This window comes from Podarcis bocagei (assembly GCF_964188305.1).
Source record: "Podarcis bocagei genome assembly, chromosome: 15".
Taxonomy (NCBI): Eukaryota; Metazoa; Chordata; class Lepidosauria; order Squamata; family Lacertidae; genus Podarcis; species Podarcis bocagei.
The window spans coordinates 5,562,440-5,572,041 of record NC_138141.1 but is presented as its reverse complement, the minus strand read 5'-3'; the positions used below and the strand labels follow the sequence as shown (position 1 = coordinate 5,572,041).

The 9,602-nt window shown below is 42.0% G+C and overlaps 1 long non-coding RNA gene across 1 annotated transcript; it reads right to left on the bottom strand.

Moving 5' to 3' along the window:
• Positions 1–984: 984 nt before the first annotated feature.
• On the bottom strand, positions 985–7,040 carry LOC308574296. Its single transcript, XR_014002455.1, has 3 exons — positions 6,672–7,040; positions 4,942–5,045; positions 985–4,691 (listed from the first exon to the last, which is right to left on the bottom strand). It is a non-coding gene; the product is annotated as an uncharacterized lncRNA (long non-coding RNA).
• Positions 7,041–9,602: the final 2,562 nt, after the last annotated feature.

Here is a 9,602-nt window from a genome sequence, read left to right as displayed (position 1 = left end):
TTTGTCTACCGAACACTGTTGGGTGATCTTATGTGTTATCAGAAAAGCATTTTATGTATTTGGCTCAACCGGCATTTAGTCTGGGAAGGTGAAAGGATGTAAGAACTGTTTGGCTAAACACCTGAGGCATTATTGGGTTAAGGGCACTCTTTTGTCACTCTCCACTGCCTTTCACTTGTGGAGGGGTCGTTGGGGTGTCTTTTAGGCTTGCCACATACACCAGGGTGAATGCTGTTCAGTGGAACCACAATGTGTTTTTCAGGTTCACATATCAAAGGTCCACATAGCAAGGAGGAAGAATTTCCTTCTAGTTCTTTGCTGTGTAATTGCAGATTGCAGCCGTAAACATGCCCATGAGATGGGAGGAATCATCTGATTTGGCTAATCAGTTTTTGCAAATCGTCTAATTTGTTATATTTTAGTATAACAAACATAATCTGTTTTCACCATACTTGTTGCATCTCAAATCTTCTTTATTGGTGTGATGGCATAAATACATGACTGAGATGCGGGTGGCACTGTGGTCTAAACCACTGAGCCTCTTGGGCTTGCCAATCAGAAGGTTGGCGGTTCAAATCCTCACAATGGGGTGAACTCCTGTTGCTCTGTCCCAGCTCCTGCCTACATAGCAGTTCGAAAGCATACCAGTGCAAGTAGATAAATAGGTACCACTGTGGCAGGAAGGTAAACGGTATTTCTGTGTGCTCTGGTTTCTGTCATGGTGTTCCGTTGCACCAGAAGCGGTTTAGTCATGCTGGCCACATGACCTGGAAAGCTGGCTGTGGACAAACGCTGGCTCCCTCAGCCTGAAAGCAAGATGCGTGCCACAACCCCAGAGTCACCTTTGACTGGACTTAACCGTCCAGGGGTCCTTTACCTTTTACACGACTGAGAGTAAAATGCATACAAAAATGAATATCTTGGGCTGCATCCAAAATTAAACTAGCAGACCAGTGAGCTTTATTTTTTCACAACAAGGGGATACAATGTAACAGCTGTGCTAGCAGAAGCTCCTTGTGAAGCATATTGTGCAATCTATTGTGCAGCAAAGTTACCAGAAACCAGCTTGTGAAATAAGTGATATAGTGCACATATGGTTATAGTTAGGGGCAAACTGATTGTAAGAGATGCTGAACACCTTCGATGATACAAAACATTTTGCCAGGGGAACAAGTATACCACAAAGTGATTTTAACAAAGTGCCATCTTGGATACAACCCTTCACGAAAAGATATCTTAAAAAATAATGCTAGTTTTATTACATGTGTGGTTTTTCTTAAACCACAAGGTAGATTGATGCAGAAATGGGATTGAAAAGAATTTGAACAAATATGCAAAACTGAAAATCATATTGCTGTGTCCATCCCTGAATTCTAGGCGACAGAACTCCTGGCTCCATCTCCAGTAGCATCTTATGCTTTCTGTCCATAATGGCCCCTTGGTAGAATAACTATTATATAAATCCTCCCACTCTTTTCCTGTGGATCAAAATGTGTATTAGTCTTTCAGATTATTGCTAAGATTAGCAAGGCACAGATGGTGGCACCACCTTGCTTGGTGCCACCACAGATCGGACATGATGAATATTCTTTGTCGCTTGTTATTTCTGGAGAGGTTTTTTGTACATTTCATGTATGTGTGCTCAGTGAAGGGGAGAGGAGGGGGGAAAACCACAGGAGCCTTCATTTTAATTTGACAGACTCCCCAGGCCACCCCTGTTGCCCTTTAAAATGCAGTTATAGTCAGAGAGAAAAATGACTCCATGGAAGGTAAATGACATGGCAAGCCCTATAATTTCTCTCCCTCCAGGACCCACAGATACCTTTTTCTTTTCTTTTCTTTTCTTTTGGTCTGTTTAGATCTAGAGGATGCATTTCTAAAGTGCTAGTGTGGCTAATTTTTTTTTTTGGGGGGGCGGCATCTTCATGTTTTCTACCCAGTGCTGACTCTGTCTTATGTGGTAGAGGGGGAAACAGTTGGAACTGTTGGCTGCCCACAGAAATGGAATAACTTTGTAAAGTCAAACTCAAATCTATAAGTCTGTGCATACCTCATACCATGGGCAGTATGTTCTATGCTTGTTTAAAAGGTAATTCTCTGACAGGTATAAATACAGTTATTCTGGTTTTGCTAGTTGTGGGGAACAATTATAAGAAAGCTATGCAGGACACTGAGTTCAGTCAGTATCTCATTAACCCATCCATCTGGTTTTTGAGTTGTCTTCAGGAAGTGTCCTGGAGCGTATATCTGGATGTTTCCTTTTAAAATATTTGAGATTTTCAAGAACCTTAATTGCACCCCCACCCAGAGTGAGACATATAACATGCAGTAAAGCAAGGCCCACAAGTTATTAAACTCAAATTTAACAAGATTTGTAGCAATTAAACACATGTGAGCTTTTGCTATTCAGCTACAGGAGCTGCCTTATTGATAGAACAAATATATCCCAACACTGAGTGTGGAGTAGTCTGATTCCTACCCTCTTCTCCATAGTTGCACCCATTCAGATGTTGAGGGGCATTTCTGGATCACTTCCTGAGGCACCACAGCTCTCTGTAGGCGAGATAAGCTGGTTCCAAACAGAACCTGAACTCCACAGCCTATGTCCCAGCTCTCGGTAGCAAATATTGGGAATGCCTCATCCCCACCTTAAAGGAGAATTGGAGTCCTAGTCGGTGATGAGGTGAATTCTCTTTGCTTCTCATAAAATGGGGTGGGGGAGGAGTGGTAGAGTGATAATTAAACCCACAATTTCACTTACACTTGAACTCAGCCCTAGCAATTAATTCATTTTCATTTCCTCTCTAATCTCCCACCCGTCTTTCATAATAGAACTCAGTGATGAAACTTGGACACACTGGCACCCTATTGTTCCTCAGAGGAGCTGAAAGTGGCATCCAAGAGTTATTCCATTTGAACACCATATCAACCCTTTGAGGCCAATTGAGGCCAATTGATGAGCCTCTCTTCTGGGATTCAGCATATACAAGCACACAAGCTCATTTGCCACCCCTCTTCCAGTCACCCTCTATAAGTTTAATTGTGAACAGGGAACCTCCTGTATTTTTGGAGACATGGGGTTCTAAACTGCGGCTATCCATCATGAATATCCATGAACAATGAATGAATACTACAGAACACAGGTGGACATAGACTAGTTTGGGGGTTCACTAGTAGATCTCCAGGTCATTTGCAGTAAATCAGCAAGGGTTTCTAACTCCTAACAGCTTAATAGTAGCAAAATAAATAATAATTTTGTTTCTCCCACCTAAATTATCATGCTGAAATCAAGAAAGTTTGGGGAAACAGGAGTAGAAGTGTAAGTGCATATGCATACAAACTCCTATTCTACTACTGAATATAAAATTCCTGGGTTCAACATGGGCTCATTCTATGCCCCCTTTCCTGAGCCACTATTTTCTATACCAGGGTTGGGTTGGTGGACCGTTAATGAAAAAAAGAGTAATTTTTGGAAACCTAAAGTCTGAGTACTGCACCAAAAAATATCCATTTCATTTAACTTTGTTTTCAAATACTACTGCAGGAAACACAGCATTTCAGTTTTTTATTAAGAAATGACTACTCCTGTGAACTCAGCCATAATTCACCTTATTTCAGCAGCATCCACAGCATGTGTGCGCACGCATATATATATTATTTAAAAAGTTGCTAATTTCTGGTTGAAATAGACATTTAACCTTTTTTCATAAGGTTAATCGGGCCTATTAGCATAAGTTAATTAGACTAATTAAGTTGGTTAGCATATTCTCCTTAGTCTTTGCCAAATCTGGGGAGTTAAACTCTGCAGTAAATCTATTGAGATCAATGATGATTTTATGCTATTGTTAATTTGCTCGTATTCTGGAGGGGTAATCTATTTGCAATCAGTCCTGCTCTAAATGGATCTGTCTACTCTCTGTTCCAAAAGGATGGGTTGACTTGATCATAAATATTGTAAGCAAGCATAGACTGTTCTCTGCTGATCTCAATAAGTGGATATGATTTGTAACACTTAATTGTCCTCGTTTTCCAAAGATGAGGTTACCTCTAATTTTTGCCTTGCAGCTTTGTCTATTTGATCAGGGAAATGCTGTGATCCCAGTATTAGTCACACACCCATTTCTGATTTTAGCTGTGGGAGGACAGATGACACCATGGGCGCAATGTCATAAGAATATAAGAAGAGCCAGTGGCCCATATAGTCCAGCATCCAATGCTCACAGTTGGCCAACCAGATGCTTGCAAGAACAGAAGAGTCACTCTAGGCACTTGAAGGCTTGAACTCTGTATCCAGAGATGTGAGAGCAGAGATGTCCATGCAAGCCCCGCCCCCATGTCCCTGTGTGCATTGACCTACAAGGTCAGACCATTCCTGAGTGGGAAATGTCTGCAGGGGGCTTTTACTGATCTGAGCTTCAACATGAGTAGAATTCTCTACACAACAGATAAAACAGTCAAACCTGGAAGGTGCCAGAGCATACACAACTGACGGCAGGCTATCTCCAGTCAGATAGGGTAGAATTCTCTGCAGAGAGACAGAGAACAGGATGCATCACACTCATGCAGACAGAGGAACCACCCATTCGCTGTCCCTGTCTTATCTGAATTGAGCTTCATTTTGCAGGTTTTCATTCGGTCCATTACCAAGGCCAGGCGCTAATCCAGCACCTCCAGCGCCACAACTGCCTGAGCTGCAAAAGAAAAGTAGAATTGTGTATCATCAGCATACTGATGACTACACACTCCCATACTCCAGACGACCCCACTGAGTGGTTTGGTGTAGATGTTAAACCTCAGAGGTGGGTCAAATCTCACCTTAGAAAGCTGTGACAGCGCTGGGGGAAGGGGAGTTAATTTTATTAAAACCTGTTTGTTGCTGTTATTTCTGTGGCGAGAAATGGATTCTGACTGTATGTTCTTATAACAGATCTGGATACTTGCCTCCCACTGCTGCTAGCCTGTTCTTTGAATTTTCTTCTCCCAGTGGAGAGGATTGGAGGCTCCTCGATGAAATAGGTTGGAAATTCACAGATGGCTTCACCCTGCTGGAAATCAGAAGGGGGACATTACTGAACATCAATCTGACCTCACTCCAGCATCCTTGATCCAAACTTGGCTCTTGCTCTTAAAAAATGATGTCTGTTTGGCAAGGTATCACTGGAGAGAAGGCATATCAGTAGCTCTTTACACTAATAGGGACATAAAAAAAAACTTGCTGGGATAATTGAATTCTTAGAGTGGCTTATGTGTGTTTTTCAGGCTGTTTCTAGGTGACTGTATGATAGCTGAATTGTATATGATATGCATTCTGAAAATATAAATGTACATGTAACCCTCTCTTCCCCGCCCCAGGAGCCATTTTGTGAAAGTTCTGTTAGCTATTTTTTGAGTGATGCAGTGGTTTCACCCTCAAATTTCAGTGATGAGGTTTGACTCCACACACAAGACTTGAAGATGAATCTTTACTTGCAGGATGGCAACTTATTAAGAAGTGGTATCATGTATGCATATCAAGTCCAATATAAGGCATTTCTTTTGCTTGAGCCCAAGAGAGGTTCCTTTTGCTTCCAAAACTCCTTCCTAGCAGTGCATCATAAGTTATCAGTCCATAGCTTATCTGTCCTCACAAACTCCTACAGACACAGCATCTGCTTGAAGTTTCCACAATCCCACATTCTTGGTCAATGAAACAACATCAAGATAACCAGCCAAGCTTCAATTTTCACCCCTCCTATCTAAGACACACACTCACTTTTAAAGGCGGTTAACAAATTAATAAGGCAACGATTCAGCATTTCTGAGACTGCAATTGGAGTCACCTGCATTGCAGCTGTTACATTGCATTAAATTAAATTACATAGGTTTTCTAACACATTTTGGGGGTGCCCGTCACAAAATGACTGTTGCAGGGGCATGGCGTAACACAAAATGGCTGTTCTATTTACAAGAGCAGCAAAAGAGGGAGGGACACAAAATGTATTGGGTGTCCTAATACATCCCCCCCCCCCCGTGGAACCTGCCTCAGCCATTCTGTTGGCTGAGGCCCACTCCCAGGCAGCCCTGACCCTTTCCCCTTAAAAAGCAAAATACAAACTATACAATAACTTAACAAAATAATTTTACCATAATTGTTTCTTGCTTTGTTTTTACTTTCATTAAACTACCCTCTGCCCCAACTAAACATTTGTCCGACCCAAAACAGAAAGAAAATAATAAAATAATATAATATTATAAAAAACCACCATTCAAGGTGCAGCAGATTAAGAACACTTAAAACCATTTTCGACACTTGCTGCAGAGAGCTGCTCAGAGTATGTGTGAGTGTAGGCCCCTAGGCCTGATGGAATTGGCTTGCAGGGGGGAGCAGTCTTCCCAAACACTCACAGGAGCAGCAACAGCAGTGGTCAGAGGGAAAGATGAGATATGATAAGATACCCTGAATCTTTTCTTAAAAAATAGTAACATAAGTAGGATACTACTTTATCTGAAGAGGATATTAAAATCTCTCTCTCTCTCTCTCTCTCTCTCTCTCTCTCTCTCTCTCTCTCACACACACACACACACACACACACACACACACATATGAATGAATGTTAAGAAGTACAGCCTCCTTTGGACATTATACATTAATTCTCTCCATCATCACAAATGAATAGAGGTGAATATACAACCTGTGATAAAAGAAAAGCATTTCTCCCTGCCGATCCAGCAAAATGGGGAAGCATTAACATGCTCAAGATCCATCACTTGACTTCAAAGCCTGGAAATATAGCCCGCCTTTTCATGTACTCAGCTGATAGCTCCCCCGCCTAATGAGAATCTCTGAGTCATGAGAACATTTCCAGATTTCAATCTTCTAGTAAAGCATCAATAAATCAGGGAGATGGGACAAACAAGCATCTTTATGAGACGGCCCTGAATCAGTCATTTAGCGCTCAAGAAACTCCATCTCTCATGCACCACTTCCAATAGATCAAACGTTTCTGTTTTACAACAGTAATCAAGAGAATTGGGGAAGCAGCTTCTTTGCAAGGAGACATGGAATTAGAAAATGAAAAAGAGGAGCTGGCAAGAGCAGTCTGCTTTCATCACACCCATTGGTGGCTGTTGCACTTATTCACCATGAAGGCCAGAAAATAACCTAAAGACTCAAATTAGGCTTTAGGTGGGACCAGGAACGTTAACTGTATTGTATTTCAACCACACACACATATCCCCCTCCCCCCGCGATGTAAATATATGCTTTGCAAGTGAGGTGTGAAAAACATGCAATATATGCAATTGCACAAATTATGCAAATATGATTAGATTATTTGAGCTAATAAATCAGTCAGATTCAATCTGAATCAGTCAGACTCATTCTGTGAAAAATAAGCTTTGACATCAGCAGAACTAGAAAGAGATTCTTTGAAAGAGTGCCAGTTGGATTATGGGGTAACACAAAACCCTCTTCAAGTGTCCTCTCTGTCAGGATTAAATAAACACATGAGGGAGGGACAAAGGGGACAACCAAACTAACTCCCCCCGCCACACGTTGCCATCCAGCTGCCCTCCATGAGTTGGAGGGTGAATTGAATTTTGAAAACAGGGGGCCTCCTGTACTCCTGCAGGCTCAGCACACATTTTTAAACTGTGGCTTGCCCCCACCCTGGTTGATCACTCCTCAAAGCAAGCAACATGTACAGTGTATGCTGGGCATGTCAGTTCCTGGGTATATTAAAAGCTGAGCCCAGAAGGACTTACGGAAGAGAGGGAGAACCCTGGGATGGCAATTCCCAATGCATCACACGTTCTCTACCTCTCATCAAGAAAGGATGGCATAGCACAGGGGAAGGGTCAGAACCAAGCAGATGGGAGGTGATATCAGGCAAAATGGAGAGGGCAGGGGGTGGAGAGAACCAATCATCTTCAGCTTGAATGGGTATGACTGCCAGCAGGATCTGGCCCATGGATCACCCATTCTAAGGTACTGGGTGAAGCACTGTGGGCTTCCAGTCTTGGCCACCCAATACCTCAATAGCCAACCCTTCTTGGACTGCATGCCAGCAGTTGGTGTGGTCACACACACCCGACACAAACCCAGACAAATACATAGCAAGCACTTTGCTGGTACTTGGAGATTTCACTCCACTTCTCCACTCAAATCACATTAAATCAAAATTGTTTATTTGTATCTAGTCATCAGACTATCAGAAATGTTAGTTCAACAGTGTGAACGTAACAGAGCATGGCATCAATGGTGGCTAATGTAAACCTAAATAAAACAACAACACAGACAAGCTATCACCTAGAGTTCAGGAAAACTATAAAATTATATGTCCAATGCTGTTGAGGTATTGGGTGGCCAAGATTGGAAGGCAACAGAATTTCACCCAGTAGCTTAGAATGGGGAACAGCTGATCCATGGGCCAGATCCTTAATAATTAATCTAATGATTGGGAAGGGAGCAATTTTCATTCCCATTGGGCTCTGGGCTCTGCTTATGGCGTGCCAGTGGTCATGTGATCATCAACACTCACAAAACACTGCACTTTTGCCATTTGATTTCAACCATTCATGCAAAAGAAAATGGATCACCTGTGGATATTATGATGTCAAGTGAGTGAGATGGGTGACCCCACCCACCTGTCAAAGCTTGTACTTGGTAGTCAGGGAGATAAGGATCCAGCTCAGTAGCCAGTTCACCCCACCTCCTAATCCGAGCCATGGAATCAGCTCTGAGAAGGCATGTGCAGGCATTTGCCAGACACGAACATGTTCAAAATGTGGAAGGGGTAAAGGGCATACACACGAATTCCACACTAATGTTCTCATGCACATCAATCCCTCATCCCTCAACCTTCCTCAAGTGTGCAAGAAAGGTCTGCAAGGAGCTTGCATTGACTTGAATGTAAGTAGATACTTCTGTCCTGTTGGGTCCATGATCGCCCTGAGAAGCCTGCTTGCATTCAGGGAACACAAGTAGAAATCTCTTTCAGATATTCCCTGCACAACATAGACAATGCTGTGGGAAGGGCATGTGCTTGTGTGAGTGACATGGGTGAGGCTCTAGGTAATGGGAGTTGCGTGTGTGCCCCTGCCCCCATCCATAGGGAAGTTTTTAATGTTTAATGTTTTATTATGCTTTTATATTTGTTGGAAGCCAAGGATGGGGTACAAATAAAATAATAATAATAATAATAATAATAATAATAATAATTATTATTATTATTATTATTATTATTATTATTATTATTATTATTCACATTTTGACCCTTCACATGTTCAGATGGATATCCAAACATGCCTAGAGTCTCTGAATCAGAACTAAACTAGGGTATATATTTCTTAATCTCTGTTACACAGCCTCAGTGAAAGTATTTTAAAAGCTAAAACCATTGAAAGAAACTCTAGAAATATTAAAAAATGCAAGTCTTCTCAGGCCACCCCCCCCAAAAGCAACTAAAAACCCATTTGGCCCTTTTCGCACAACATGACAAACCGCAGCCTGACTATATAGTAAGCAGACACGTCTTCTGACCAGCCAGAAATTCATTTTGATCTTTCTTCAATCAGTCCTTTGGCTGTCCAGCCATTTCATCTTGCTCACTTGGCCATGACTT